The sequence below is a fragment of the Triturus cristatus genome, chromosome 10 (genome assembly GCF_964204655.1).
Source record: "Triturus cristatus chromosome 10, aTriCri1.1, whole genome shotgun sequence".
Classification (NCBI taxonomy): Eukaryota; Metazoa; Chordata; class Amphibia; order Caudata; family Salamandridae; genus Triturus; species Triturus cristatus.
In genome coordinates this window covers 1,115,597,894-1,115,612,891 of record NC_140593.1, presented here as the reverse complement: position 1 = coordinate 1,115,612,891, position 14,998 = coordinate 1,115,597,894, and the positions used below count along the sequence as shown (strand labels likewise).

Below are 14,998 nucleotides of genomic sequence, written 5' to 3'. Positions count from 1 at the left end.
TAAAAAGAGGCCTCTACGGTGCCAGCTACTTTCTCTTGCCTTCCTCACACATGTTAGGGGAACATTTCTTTTTATCACGTAAGCGAGCTCTCCTAACCAAATAATGAATGAACTGAAATATTATACATGTGAAAACTTTGTTTAATGACTGCATTATTGTTTTTCAGCTGAGTTGTGCTTTCTGGTGTAAAAGTATATTATCTGATGTTTTTGGATGGGATATGGCATATAATGATATCATAAGGTATGATGTTCAACTAAGCTATATGATGTTGTATGATGATGCGTGTTATAGGATGTCATGCACTAAAAAACAAATGTCGATAACGATATAGATCTCCATGAATATTTAACGACGCTGGGACAACCCTTTTTTACTTATACTTTATATATCCCTGTGCCTATTTACAAATCAGAGTATGACACAATATATACAATGTTCATGATTAGACAGTGGCGTAGGAAGGGGGGTGCGGTGGGTGCGGGCCGCCCCGGGTGTCATCACTGAGGGGGGTGACAAAATGGCAAAAATATGTGTTTTAAACACATATGTTTGCCATTTTGTCAAGCCGGGGGTGCCAAGAAACATTCCGCACCGGGTACTACCTGACCTTGCCACCCCACTGTGATTAGAACTTTTTAAAGTTTACAACACATATCAACAATGGACCTCATTTATGAAAACAATCGCGTCCCTGCGTCAAAACAGCGAAGCAACAGTTTTCATTGCCATCCTTGCGACACAATGGATGCGCCATATTTAATGTATGGCATTCCATGTTGCAAGGAAAGACAGATACGTCAGGAATCCTGATGTATCTGTCGGCGCAAAAGTCACGCATTGCTGGAGTATGATGCTAGTATGACACAACTCCAGCAATGCATGGGGTAGGCCTGTGCCTATGGCACTGGGTCTCTCTTATGCCTGCCATGAGGCAGTAGTAAGGTTTTTACGTATTGGCGTCCTTGAAGTGTTGCAGTAAAATCTCATAGATTTCACTGCGACACTTCTCCGAGGCTTTCTTGCGGGAGAACGCCCACCCTGCGTACCTTATATCCGATGCAGGTATAACATGACACAGGGCTTTACAAAGTGATGCATCTGCCTAGATGTGTTAATTTGTAAATATTGTGCAACATGGCACATTGTTTAGGCCGCCGCTGCGTCACGAAATGTAACGCAACGGCGGCGCAAAAGTTTAGCAAGGCCTTCACAAATAAGGCCCAATGTCCACAGCACAGCAAACGTGTTTCTTCTCTATGTTACTTTTCCAACACTAAAAGAGATTGATATGGCAAACTGCTATTTAAGTATACATTATTACTTTTTCACAATTTGAACTCAGGGTATATATTTCATTAAGTCACTCAGCCCAGCGCAGCAAGCCACCCTGCTGCACTTCATGACACGGAATGGGCAGAAATGCGCCTTATTTAACATAATACAGTGCATTTACCACCACTGGAGCACAATGTGCATTAAGCAGCACAAACTGAACTTACAAAGCGCCATTACTGATTGTTTATGTGCAGGAAGGGACACCTTTGTGCACATAAACAATCATTCTCCTGCACCGCAGACACCCTTGCACTATGGTGCAAGAGTTACTGAGTTGGCACAAGGCAGCTAAATTAGCGCCAGTGCAGGGAAAAATGCAGGAATGTGCCATATTCTTGTAAATACGGTGCAGCCCTGCGTTTCAGGAGTGGAAGAGCGTGGTGTTAGGTTAAGCAGGCTAACACCTCGCTCCGTCACTTCTCTCGTAAATATGCCACGTAATTCTTTAATGCTGAAGCATGTTCTTGATTGCATCTTTTAATAAGGGTTAGGGTGGAAATGGCATGCCTTTGAGGTAGATCACAGCCAGATGAAGTGAAAAGGGCAATGCCTGTTTTTAACTGCCTCCCCCTTCACTGCTGAAATGAAATAAACAGATTGTAAATTCATCACGTGTCAATGTGAAGACGATCAATATGCAGCTCAATTGCAATGTTCCATACTGTGTGACTACTAGTACCATCATGCACAGCGCCAATCACGCAATCACTCATCAGAATCTACAAGTAAGTTCTACTGTGGACCTCGCCAAGCTTCCGCATTCCCGGGATGCTTTGAGTCGTGAACGCAGAGGAACGCTGGATTCGCTTCAGTTTTGAAAATCAGGCAAGTCCTTTGAGTGCAAGTGATGTTTTCAGAGGGAGGTCATTCAGGGCCGGACTGGGAACCAAAACCGGCCCTGGCAAAGTGCTCGACGGCCGCCCCCCCCCCCTTTCCACTCCTCCCCGCGGGGGTGCCACCGAGCTCTTTGCCAGGGCCGGTTTTCGGCCGATTTTGTTACAGAGCCGATTTTGCAGCTATGCTGCAAAAACGGCCCTGTAACAAAAACGGCGACCAGGGGCCGAAAACCGGCCCCCACCCGTGCGGCACACCGGGGGATTGCCCGGTGCCCGCTACGGCCAGTCCGACCCTGAGGTCATTTACAATTCACACAAGCGCCCTCATTTTCCTTTTTAACTATCACAGGAATCGACCAAACGACCAGTCCCCGTCTCACCATGAATCACAACATGGCTTTCTACAATTCGAAGTGAGTTTTCAACTGATGCAGCCTTTCCGTTCTAAGCTGTCTCTTGAAAACACTCTCTAGTCACCCTTTCAATCAGGATTATGAGTGTTTTTTTGTTTTTTTACTCAGGGGCACCACATCGTGACAATCATTTACAGCTTCCCCTCCGGTGCACTGCACAGTAATTGCAACGAACAAGTGGGGCATATTCTCAAGAAACGGCGTTAAAATTATCGTTGCTTTAGCGGCAGAAAACTGCCGCTAAAGCGGCGATAATGGGCTTGATAATATGCCCTTGAGAATTCCAATAGAAGCCCATGTTCTGGTGTCAACATGGGCTTCTACTGGAATTCTCTGCGGCATATTATCAAGCCCATTATCGCCGCTTTAGCAGCAGTTTTCTGCCGCTAAAGCGGCGATAATTTTAACACCATGCTTGATAATATGCCCCAAGTGAGTTTTAGCTTCCAATTGTGAAATAAACTGTGAAATGTTTTCACGCCCTGAGTACATAGGCGTAATGTAATATACTGCGTTCTATCACCCAGGTTGAACACAGTGGCACACTTCCACCTCCAGTGTGGACATAACAAGTCTCAAAAAAGTGAGTCAAGGGCCCGCATGGGCTGGCAGGCATTAGTCTAGGTTTGAATATCGTCTCTCTCCCACACAATTTTTATATATACAAGGCACAACCGCTCTTGCATTTTTTTTCCAACAGAGATGCATTTAAACATTCATTTGCAGTGACTTTCACAATACAAGCGTAGTTTTTGGCGCAGTGATGATGTCCATGATAACAGCGTGGCAATGCAATGTTGCCATCTTTTGATTTAAGCAGCCACCTGGGCGTAGTCCTGTTTCGATAACGTAGGCCACGCACCGTCTCAATTGAGTGTACCTTTACTAACAGTTGTGAACCACACAACAATGATAAGTCCACTACTTGCTCTTTTTCTTTTTTAGAAACCCATATAAAAATAAGGAGAGCATTCGCGCTACTTGGGGGTCCACAATGCCGTATTTACCCACAATTCCCCATGGTAAGAACTCATCTGGTAGTTTTATAATGACAAGTAGGAAATTTTACAACTTGTACACAAACTAAATTCTTTTTTGTGATTTTATGTATATCGCAGTCTTTGACCTAGTCCCGGTCCTGAGGAGGAACCCTTAAAGAAATAAGGGATTCTGAAATGCGTTGACCTTACTCAGCTAGTCTAAATCCTTCCTTCAACCACAGAATTATACAGTGCGCAAACAAGGCAAAGTGCCTTTTGCTATTGTTACATATGACTAGCTGTTGTTGGCAGGGTACAGCCTTTGAAAGTGTAAAATGTCTATACCGCCACATTTCTTTGTAATTGTTCGTTTTGTAATGTTGTCTTTCATTGTTTCGTATATTTTGCATTTGTAGTTGTTTCAAATGTCAATTTTGTCATATCCATTCATGTCAAGTGTTCTGTTTCAAATTCATTGTTTTTCTTGTTGTTGACATGATTCAAAAATTGAATGTGAATGTTAAAATATGAACAATTCATGAAAGTGTAATAAAAACACGAAACCACTCCAATAGTTGAGGTGGCTTCTTTACAAATGTCTTTAACTTGAACGCACACCCTAACACTTCTGTTGGTAAATCCCACTTCACAGTGACATTTCGTAAACCAGAGACATTAAATAATTAAGTTAATCTTCGTCACCGAAGTTCCCCTCCCCACGCGTTCTTGATTATAAGGAAACACTGATGTGCTATTCACACCTCATCATCACCTAAGAAAATGGCAGACTCCTGGGAGGAAAAGTGCTAAATCTTACAAAAGAAGGACTCCTGACTGGGATCGGTAAGTGGGTGCAGGTAGCTATTAAATGAGGTAAAGGTGCAGTAGGGAGGTGCCAGTGAGGGTGGGGTTCCTTGCTCTGTTGCTGGGGTACTAACAACCCCAAATAAAAAATGGCTGCATTTGGGAACATGAGCCATTTACATATGTCACATCCCCTAGCTTTTTCAGGAGTGCCACTGTAAGAATGAGTACTTTTTTAGATAACACACTGTACACTGTATAGTCCCTACCACCTCTGGTGGAAGATTGGTTTATCAAAATAATATTTGAGTAAAAATATATCCTACAACCCTTTTTGTTACTTATGAGAGCTCTCGGTGTCACATCCTCTAGAAAATACTGCTTCTTGTAGCCCTGACAGGAGAAAGCCATCTTTTAGCTTTTCCATAGTTTTGGCAGGGGTTTTCTTACTTCTGAATCCTTAAACTACTTAAACTCTTCCTTAAACGACTTTTTTTTCCTGAAGTCATACATATTGTAGAATGTTGCACACGCTTTACCGCTCTGACTTTTAGAATATAGATGTTAACTTATTACCTCAATTTCAGTACTTTAGAAGAATCTCAAAATATATTACATCTTTTTAAAATGTGCCATGTAGTCAAGTAAAATCCACTGAGATAGACACAGATGAAATATGAAATGAGCTTTATTGTTCTGCAGAGCTATTTTTTACTGAATAGAGATGCCACATAACACATGAGATAGCTTATCGGGTACTAACGTTCCCTATTAGACCTGGGGGAACTTAATCTCTCCCAGTGAGTAAAAGAGAAGTAGCTGCGACTGGTTCGGGGGTGTTTAGTCAGTCAGATGTGAGTCAACGTGGGATCCATGATTCATTGTAGCTCTCCATCCATCCTAAATCCTCTGAGGTTCCACTTATTGTCTGGGTCTGCAAACAAACTCAAGCCCGGAAACCACCATGTACCATCTAAAGGCCATAGCTTTTGTAGGGCCAACCTAAAAGCCTTGAGTGGGAAGGTCCCACCTACTCTTGCTTGCCTACATGAGCTTGTAGCCCTGCCAGTAGTGACTCACTCCTTACTTACTTCTACAAAGGAGTCATTGTTGTATTCCTTTGACTTCCTTCTTTCTTCTATATTTATGCTTCGTGAAGACGTGTTTGGACCTAGACACCGGTGGCTCAGGCCTGCCTTGTACTATACCGAGCATCCCTTTCATTCCAGGCTGACCTCCAGGCGGTGTCCTTTCAGGTGTCAGGCCCTCTCTGAAGTCAGATCTTCCCCTGCCAGGGGTGCAGGACCACATCCCAGCACATTCCTTGTTTGACCCTAGCTGTCTCTCTGGAATCTTTCAGAGAAGACTTACCTACAATCTTAAGATGTTCTTCTGCTGGTACACCTCCATTTAGCTCCCTGCATGCAGTGTTTCCTCAGCTCAGGGCTACACAGTTTAGGCTTACTCCTGGGCTCAAAAGTAGAGGGAGCCAATTGCTTGCAAAATCATTTCAACCTTTATAACTTCAAGCAAAATAAATGTGGAAATCTTCTCAGTGTGGTTTGTGTCAATGTTAGGGACAGTGTGAAGTGGACAGCTATGTGGGCGAAAGAAAAGTCTGATTTGCATATGACTGGGTCCGTGGTGACGTGGCGATGGACTAAGCCCAGATCTGTGACTGGGGGTGAATGTTTGAAAAGTTTCACCACACCGTCCGTCATTTTATTTTCCGCTGAAAGAATAGTCTGAGCAGCAGGAGGTGTGTGGATGGAATTTGGCCACTACATCTGCTGGCCAATGGAGGTCCTTTAATCTTCAGAAGTGCGATGAGGCCACAATCCATAGTATAAAACTACACAAAGCAAACATGATATTTTTACCTTTCACATACATTAAATGGGAAATCAATAACTGGCAATTTGCAGTTTAGTTCCTTTGTGGGGATGAAATATGCAAACACGAAAGTGATTACACATAGGACCAGTTTTAGCAGTGTGGACTAGCGTGCAAGACCCTAATACCCTCTTACAATTCTGTTCATACATTTTGTTATTATATATGGTATAAAGTACCTTCATCCATACATTATGAGTGTTAGACCTGGCACCTTGGCGTGGGTCTCCCTTCCATTTTTGCTGTTGCCTCATGTGTTTTTGCTGGTGTTAGATGCTTTGGGCACTGTGCCACTGCTCTCCCGTGCCACAGTGCAAGTGCTCCCTATTGTAAATTGATGTATGAATTAGTGATTCCATGATTGGTTGGTTTGGTTTACCTGTCAGACCCTAGTACAGTGCACCAGGAGTGCCCAGGGCTGCTGGTGGGCTTGCAGCACTGGTTGTGCCACCCACAGAAGCAGCCTGTAAAAGTGTGTCTAAGGCCTGCCATTGCAGAGCCTGCCTGCAGTCTGGTACCATCATGCTGACTGGGCAAGTGCACCCACTTGCCAGTCCCTAAACCTTCCCTTTTTCTTCATATCAGACACCCCTATGGTAGGACCAAGGGCAAGGTGCATTGTAAGTATAAGGTAGGACATGCCCTGGTGTGTGTGTCATGTTCTAATAGTGAATTACAGCCATTTTCGTTTTTCACTATTGCAAGGCTACCTGTTCCCCATAGGACAGAATGGGCAGTTTGATTATTACATCTTATAATCCTAACTGTAGAAGTTGGAGTTTAGTATGCCTGTACTCAGAATGATAAAATACATCTTTTAGTGAAGTTGTTTTTAACATTCTGTGTTTGAAAATACCACTTTTAGAAGGTAGGTATTTTCTTGTCTAACCATCCAAACCTGCCTCTGCTAGGCTGTGTATTCCTTGTCTGGAGTTTGGGTGACAGGGGCTGGGGAAATTCCAGGAGACAGGGTGAGTCAGCACAGGGCTGAATAGAGAGATCTGCATCTAGATGGGTGGGAGGAGTTGCAGCTGGGACCTGAATAGGGCTGTGCCTTCCCTCCACAATGCTGGCTCCACCTCTGTCTCTGCCCTGCACTCTGAAAGGAAAGAAGGAGTCTGGTCAACAAAGTGCTCCAGGACTGACCAGAACTGGTTTGGACTAGGCAAAGGCCTCTCTGCCTTCAGAGAACAAAGAGAAACTGGGTATAAATATTGGGACCCAAACCCAAGAACTTTAGATCACTTTGGGAAACAAGAAGAAATATTTGCTGAGGAGTGGCACCCGAAGAAACTGAGGAGAGGCTATCCCTAAGCTGAAGTGCTGCTTGGGGGATTGGCCTGCAGTGGTTGCCTGACTTCCAAAGAAAGGAGAAAGGACTTTGTGTGCACTTTATTCAACTTGTGAAGGATCTCCAAAGGCTTGGAAAAGAGCTTGCCTCCTGCTGAAGTCTCAGGGCCAACAGACTTCACCCACCAGCTCCCCAAGAGTTCTTTTGAAGTGCCTGCAGTTGTGCTGGACTTTTTGAGGACTTGCGGGTCGCAAGGAGCTGGATGCACGACTCAAGAACAGGAAGCGTGTCGCCGAACTGCCACTTCACAACATGAAGCGCCTCGCATCACCAGAGAAGAGGATCGACGTCGCATCAGATGCCGCCGCATCACTGGGAAGCGTGTCGCAGAAGAATCGTTGAGTCATTGCAGGTCCACCGAAGCGCCTAGCATCGTCAGAGAAGAGGATCGACGTCGCATCAGATGCCGCCGCATCTCCGGGAAGCGTGTTGCAGAGCCTGTCGCGGCTCATCGCGGGAGAAGATGATCGACGTCGCATCAGGTGCCGCCGCATCTCCAGGAAGCGTGTCGCAGGGCCTGTCGCGGCTCATCACCGAAGAAGAGGATCGACGTCTCATCAGACGCCGCAGCATCACCGGGAAGAGTGTTGCAGCGCCTGTTGCGGCTCGCATTGTTGTGGAAGCAACTCGCATCACCAGGGGAGAGGATCGACATCGCATCAGGCGCCGCCGCATCACCGGGAAGCGTGTCACATCAAGAAGGAAGCGCCATCTTTGTTTCTTTGCACCGGATCTTCAACGCATCACTGTCCTTGCAACACTTTCGTTGTCTTGCGTTACGCATCTTAAGGTACATTGAACTCTGAGTGTCGCATTTACGATCTAACTAAGCTAAATTCTACCATTTTAAAGTAACAGTATTGTGGATTTTTGTCGTTTGTGGTCTTGTGATAAGTCTATATAAAGAATACTTATTTTTGATATAAAACTTGTGTGGTGTCCATCTGTAGTGTTGCCACTTGATTACTGTACGTGTTCACAAATGCTTTACACACTGCCTCTGAGATAAGTCTGTCTGCTCGTGCCAATATACCAAGGGGGTGAGCAGGGGTTATTTTAGGAGTGTACCCCCTTACCCTGACTAGACGCAAGGGTCCCTATTTGTCACAGGTACATACCTGTGCCAACTAGAGACCCCCAAATCTAACAATGAGAATATTGCAAGTCACTTAGAAGTTCCATGATCTTACAGAGGAACAAAGCCAAAACTTGCGTTCATCTATTTGGTCATGGAACGCTGAGGGTGATTTGCAATGTTCTTTAAATGAAGGGCAGAGGGCAGTTTCTTCTATGTAATACTTGGTCACGCCATCACCCTTACCACAAACCACTTAAATCCTTGCTCCCTTGTTTTTTCATGTTCATTGCATACATGAGAAATAAATACAGAATCTGTCCTGTGAAATTAAACACACCTAAAAGCAGTTAGTCATTTGTGAAGAAAGATATTAGAATCAGTTTAATCTAAATCAGAATTATTAACAGCTGGGATTCCATTTTTCTGCTAATGACCTATAGTATGGAAATAAATATGCATGTTGCCTTAAATATTTTCTTTCTACTGATCCTTTTTTACTTTTTAGAATAAGATCAGAAGAAGGACAAGCCGTTCCAGTTTTCTTTGCTTAAACCGCTGCCGCAATGATGCTCCATGACCCGCCTTTCACCCTGGCTGCTGATTGAGTAGTTACGTCATTTCCGTATTACAGGTGACTAAAGTCACAACTCTACCTTGACAAGAAAATGAGAAACAGGCTTTTACGCATGCAACGCAGGCTCCCATGGATTATAATGAAACAACACTCCGCCTCCAGCCGCGAGGTTACAAGTGACTGTCAACTAAATTTCAGAAATTATTCTGGACACATGCCTTCATGGAAATGAGGCAGGGATTTATTTTTGTTCCTGCTAATAATCGACTGTCACATTCTGCTACAGTGCGCAATCACCTGGGAGTAATGCGTCTTGATATCATGCATGGTTACTCATTCGAGAGCAACAAAGATGACTAACAGCGCAGCCTTGTTCTCTTAAACAGCGCAAAATCAGCCCGTTTAAGGCTCGTGGTAGCAAATGTGCATCTTAATTTGCATACCAGGACATGGTGATATTAAATAGAAACAAACAACAGCAAAGGTGTTCTATTGCCTGAGTCCAGGGCTGACGTAGCAAGGAAATGACACAGAAAGGCTTGTGTATTTAATCGACAGCTCATGAACCTAAAACCACTGGGTCTCATTTAGGAAATGTTGCATCGCTGCGGTAAAACAGTGACGCAACACTTTTCAGTGCACCCTCCTTGCGGCACCATGGTTGTGCCATATTTACTGTACGGAGCTCCATGTCGTAAGAACTAACAGATACGTCAGGAATCCTGATGTATCTGTCGACGTAAAAATGGCGCATTGCTGGAGTGTCTCTGAAAACAGATGCAACTCCAGCAATGTGCATTTCACATGGGGCAAGCCCCATGTGAAAAGGCCTGTGCCACCCATTATGCCTGCTTCCAGCAGGCGTAAGGATTTGACGCATTGAGGCCATAGAAGTGTGGCAGTGAAATCTCATATATTTCACTGTAACATTTCTACGAGCCTTTTCTACGCCAGAACGCCCACCCTGCATGCATTATACCTGACGCAGGTATAATGTAGCTCAGAGCTTTACAAAGTTACGCATCTGCCTAGATGCATCACTTTGTAATTATGGCGCTGTATGGGGCATTTTTTCCGCTTTCACAGCGTCACAAAAGGTGATGCAACGGCGGCGTAAGGGCCTCATAAATAAGGACTACAATTTAACCAAATAGCGTAAGACCGGTGTTATAAAAGTAGATGTTATCCTACTATATTTAGGTGTAAAATAGAGGGAGTAGTCAGAAAAAAATATATCCCCCACTTTGAACCATATTGCACTACATGAGTGAGTGAAACACGTGATCCCGCCGTTTTAAGGCTGTGCCACTGGAATTGCGGCCCCACTTCTTCTATTCATCTCTTTTTTCTCTTCTTTTATTTTTACCCTTCTTTGCATTCTTCTTTCCTTCCTTCAGCACTCATTACATTTACCTCCAGCTTATTTTTTTCTTTGCACTTTTTCTCTTTTCTCTTTCTTTAATCATGATTGTTTCTATGGTCACCCTTTCGCCCTCTGTCAGCTGTGTCATAATATCTCATTTCTTGTAGTGCTAAGACTGCAAGTCACAGATCAAAGTTGAGAAGAGTCATTAATAACTATTTAATCTGTAATTTGCAAGTTCTGCTGAAGCTGGTACAGCAGGTACCTCGCTACTCCCTTGTGTCAGAGCCACATGTTAAAACTCTAACCCAGACTATTATTTTGACAGCTGTTTTTCTATTCTCTCAGGACACACACAGACATATATCGACTCAAATGGTGCCCCCGGGGCACGGTAGAGCGTGTACATCTGTACTTTGCTTCAGCAAGGGCTATTATATTAATAGGCTTTAAGCTACACAGTAATTAGTTAGTGTAGTTTGTTTTGTATGGCTCTCTCATCATCGCTGTTAATTGGGACTGTCCCTGACAGGTGACATTTAATTTAAATCACAAACTAGTGAAGAAACATTCTTGTCACCCCAGAAATGCAAAAAGGAGGAGGTCACGCTCAGGAAATGTCTATGCATTAAGCAGAAATCCACAGCTGCAAAACAATTACCACGGTTAATAAGGTCATCTGTCTAGATTACTATTCTTTATATAATGAGAATGGCCCATGCGCTAGCATAAATGCCAGGGCGCTTTTTCGAGAATGAATTTCCTTTCAAAAAGGTTGTATTTTTGCCCCCCCCCCACCACCTCCCACTCACCAGGACTACCGAGAAAGGCGACAAAAAAACACAACCTCCGTGCACATTTCAAATCTAGCTTGCCTTAAAATGAAAAGGTCGGGAGAAGAAATGGCCCTGCTTTCCCTTTGCTTCAAAATTAACCATGAATAATACAATTCACATATTCTCTTTCCATCTCTGAAAAAAATATATATGGTTCTGCAATGTGCACTGCATAGATAGTCTTTTCAGCAGTAGTCCAATTTATTCTTACCACTCGTGGGCCAATCTTGTGGAGTTTCCTTCCGTGGAATTCTGAGGAGTTACATAAAAACCTTGTGAGATTCCGCAGAGTTGAGAGAGCGGACGGGATTGGAACGTTGCACTGTTTTTAGGTCTCGCCTAGCAGCGCGCAAGCGCTGCGCTGCCAGACTTATTGTAAGGGGCTTTCAAAAGCTCACCACACGCGGGTAACTGCAAGCAATAGGCCACACACGCACAAGCGTGGCCTATTGCTTGCGGTTACCCGCACGGGCGCCATATGTTTTGAATTAACGTGCCCAGACACGGGTGCGATAATTCAAAACATATGGCCTCACGACGCACCCCCTCATGTGCACATCATGACGGCTGGGTTCTTAATGACTTTTCTGCCCAGTGCTCCGGTTACAATGCAGTGAATGGATGCCCTTTGAAGTCAAGGTAATTTATTGCTGTTTCTCTTCGAGCCTGGTTGCAAAGCGACATCGCGGTAGTTAAAGGTCATATTCTTCAAACTAGTTCTGTTACTTTTTTCAGGAATCAATCAATCCTGAGGCTGTGTGTGCCTCAATGGCTATGTCTTTTTCTTAAAAGGTACAGTCTTCCGTTTTCATTTTTTTTTACGTTTCTAGACTGAGTACCTCATAGTTGGGAGTGGTGGTACATAATTGGTCCTTTTTTTTGTCTTATGATATACAGTCATTTGGAACCTTGGAAATAATTTTGGCCCATATAATTCTACAAAGTGATTTAAAGATTCACACAATGGAGAATTTTTGTGTATAAATACATTGCCTCTACATTGTTCATGTCACCACAGCATCACTCAGCGCCACCACAGCATCACTCAGCGCCACCACATCATCACTCAGCGCCACCACATCATCACTCAGCGCCACCACAGCATCACTCAGCACCACCAACCACAGCATCACTCAGCGCCACCAACCACAGCATCACTCAGCGCCACCAACCACAGCATCACTCAGCGCCACCCACCACAGCATCACTCAGCGCCACCCACCACAGCATCACTCAATGCCACCACAGCATCACTCAGCACCACATCAGTATCACTCAGCATCGCTTTTGCACTAGTACACCACCATATTATCAGCACTCAGCAAGACCTGAGTATCATTCAGCATCACCTCAGCATCGTCTCCGCACCAGTCACCACCACCACTACCAACTCAGCATCACTCAGCACCACCTCAGCCTGCTCTCGGAATCTGGCATCTGTTGATTCTCCCCTAGCGTCTGGCCGCTGCTAGTGTTATAATAGAGGTACTAGTTCCCAACCTTCACCCTCTGATTGTTTATGCCCCCTCATAAAAAAAGCTTTAACAAACAACCATTGGTATAGGCAGAAACAAGTTGCCAGCATTGCAAGAACAAAAGAAAACTGAGGACATTTTTTATTGTAAATACTTTTTTTAATATGGCCGTTCAGTTGTCCATAATGCCTTCAAGGTAACAAAAATGCTTCTGACACTTTTTTATTAAAACTTTTCAGCATGCAACTTCTCTACAGCACAGCTTAAAGACATTGGCAAAGTCCATAGCTGTGGTTAAACTCTTATAAGGCCCCAAAGGCAAGACCTATTGGCTATGCCAATGCTTGTTTAGTGCTGGGAGTTTCTTCCACGCTGCAAAATCAGAGTGAATGGCATCACATTGTGCACCAGAAGGCACCTCTTCTCTGCCGGCCCTCGAGTAGATTTTCTTTTCGAGTGGCAGCTTTCTCCACCGCGAATGGTCGCGACTGCCCGCTTTGAGCAAATCTCGCCGAGTGTGGTCCTAGCGCCTGAAAATCGCACTTGGGGATGCCAATTCTCGCTCGCCAACTTAACCGAGAGCTGCACACAAGTAAAAACTCCACCACATGGTGGTTGGCGAAGTGTGGTGGTTGGCGAAGTGTTGCCGGAACTTCGCGTAACAAGCGTAACGCGGAGTGGGCAAAACTCTGCGATCTCTGCCGGCGGAGCGGAATTTATTGCCCAACCCTACCCGTAATACTACAGTTATCAAATCATGAAACAGCTGCCAACTTGCAGGATCTAATTGCTGATTATGACCCGAGTCACTAATCAAAATAGTTTCCAATGACAACTTAACGAGCTACCGGTGATCATGGCAGGTGTTGCCTACACTTCGATTTTCATGGTGCAGGGGAGCCAAAATCACAATGCCAACAATCAAGGATTTCTGCTGGTAAATGCATCAAAATCAAAATCCACAAGGGGTTCACACTGAGGAACTATTTTGTCGACTCAAATATAAATGGATACACCACCATAATACAATCATGAATGGGCTCACATAAAATGAAAGAATGGAATTCCATTATGAGATCCTGGCTGACTATTCTCAATGGAGCTTGCTTCTCTATTTGCAATAGAGATATGAGTGGTGTACCGTAATTGACACTGTTTTACTGATTTGCTTATAATTGTTTAGTCTGGTTCTGAAACTGTAGTTTATCCTTCAAAGCTGTGGCAGGCCTGAGACATGTTTAAAAGTGCTACTTTAGTGGGTGACAAATGAAAGAACAATTGATGGACAGAATTTCAGAACAATGTCATACATTCACCCCAGTACAGAGATCTAGGTCTAAATCCATCGTTTTTTTACTCCCCATGCCATTCTAGTTTAAACCTAGCCATATGCAAATCAGTCTTGACCCTGCTCCCTATGGGAACGGTCCAGCCTGAACTGCCAGGCCAGGTCCTCCCTGGACTGGAAACAGCATTCTAGGACCCGTTTCAGGGTTATATTCCTCATCAGCCAGGCTAGCTTGACTCCAGTAGCATGGAGAGCATGGGGCCCACATCTGGGCGTACCTGTCCCAGTCGGGGTGACAAATGCAAAAAGAGCAATTGATGGACAAAATGCAGAACAATGTCATACATTCACCTGAGTACAGAGATCTTTTCTCCGGTCCAGTGAGGACCTGGCTTTGCAGTTTGGGTTGGACTGTTCCATGAGGAAGAGGATCAAGACTGATTTGCATGTGGCTGGGTCCAAACTGGGGTGGCGAGGTGAGCAAAAGACATTGAATTAAACCCAGATCTTTGTCAATGGGGGTGAATATTTGCATTGTTCAACATTCCATTCCTCCTTCGTTTCTTTTACTTTAGTGGGTGGCACAATCAGTCCTGCAGGTCCACTAGTAGCATTAAATCTATAGACCCTGGACACAGGTAGTATACTTTACTAGGGACTTAGAAGTACATTTAATATGCCAATCATGGAAAACCAATGTTACCATGTTGTAGGTCAAGAGCACAAGCACTTCAGCACTGGTTAGCAGTGAAATAGAGCACAGGTTCC

The 14,998-nt window shown here is 44.3% G+C and overlaps 1 long non-coding RNA gene across 1 annotated transcript; it reads left to right on the top strand.

The window, feature by feature from the left end:
* The first annotated feature begins 2,085 nt into the window (after positions 1 to 2,085).
* LOC146796664 (uncharacterized) lies at positions 2,086 to 9,767 on the top strand. The gene is made up of 3 exons (XR_014969951.1): positions 2,086 to 2,164; positions 3,534 to 3,610; positions 9,200 to 9,767. It is a non-coding gene; the product is annotated as an uncharacterized LOC146796664 (long non-coding RNA).
* The last annotated feature ends 5,231 nt before the right edge of the window (positions 9,768 to 14,998 follow it).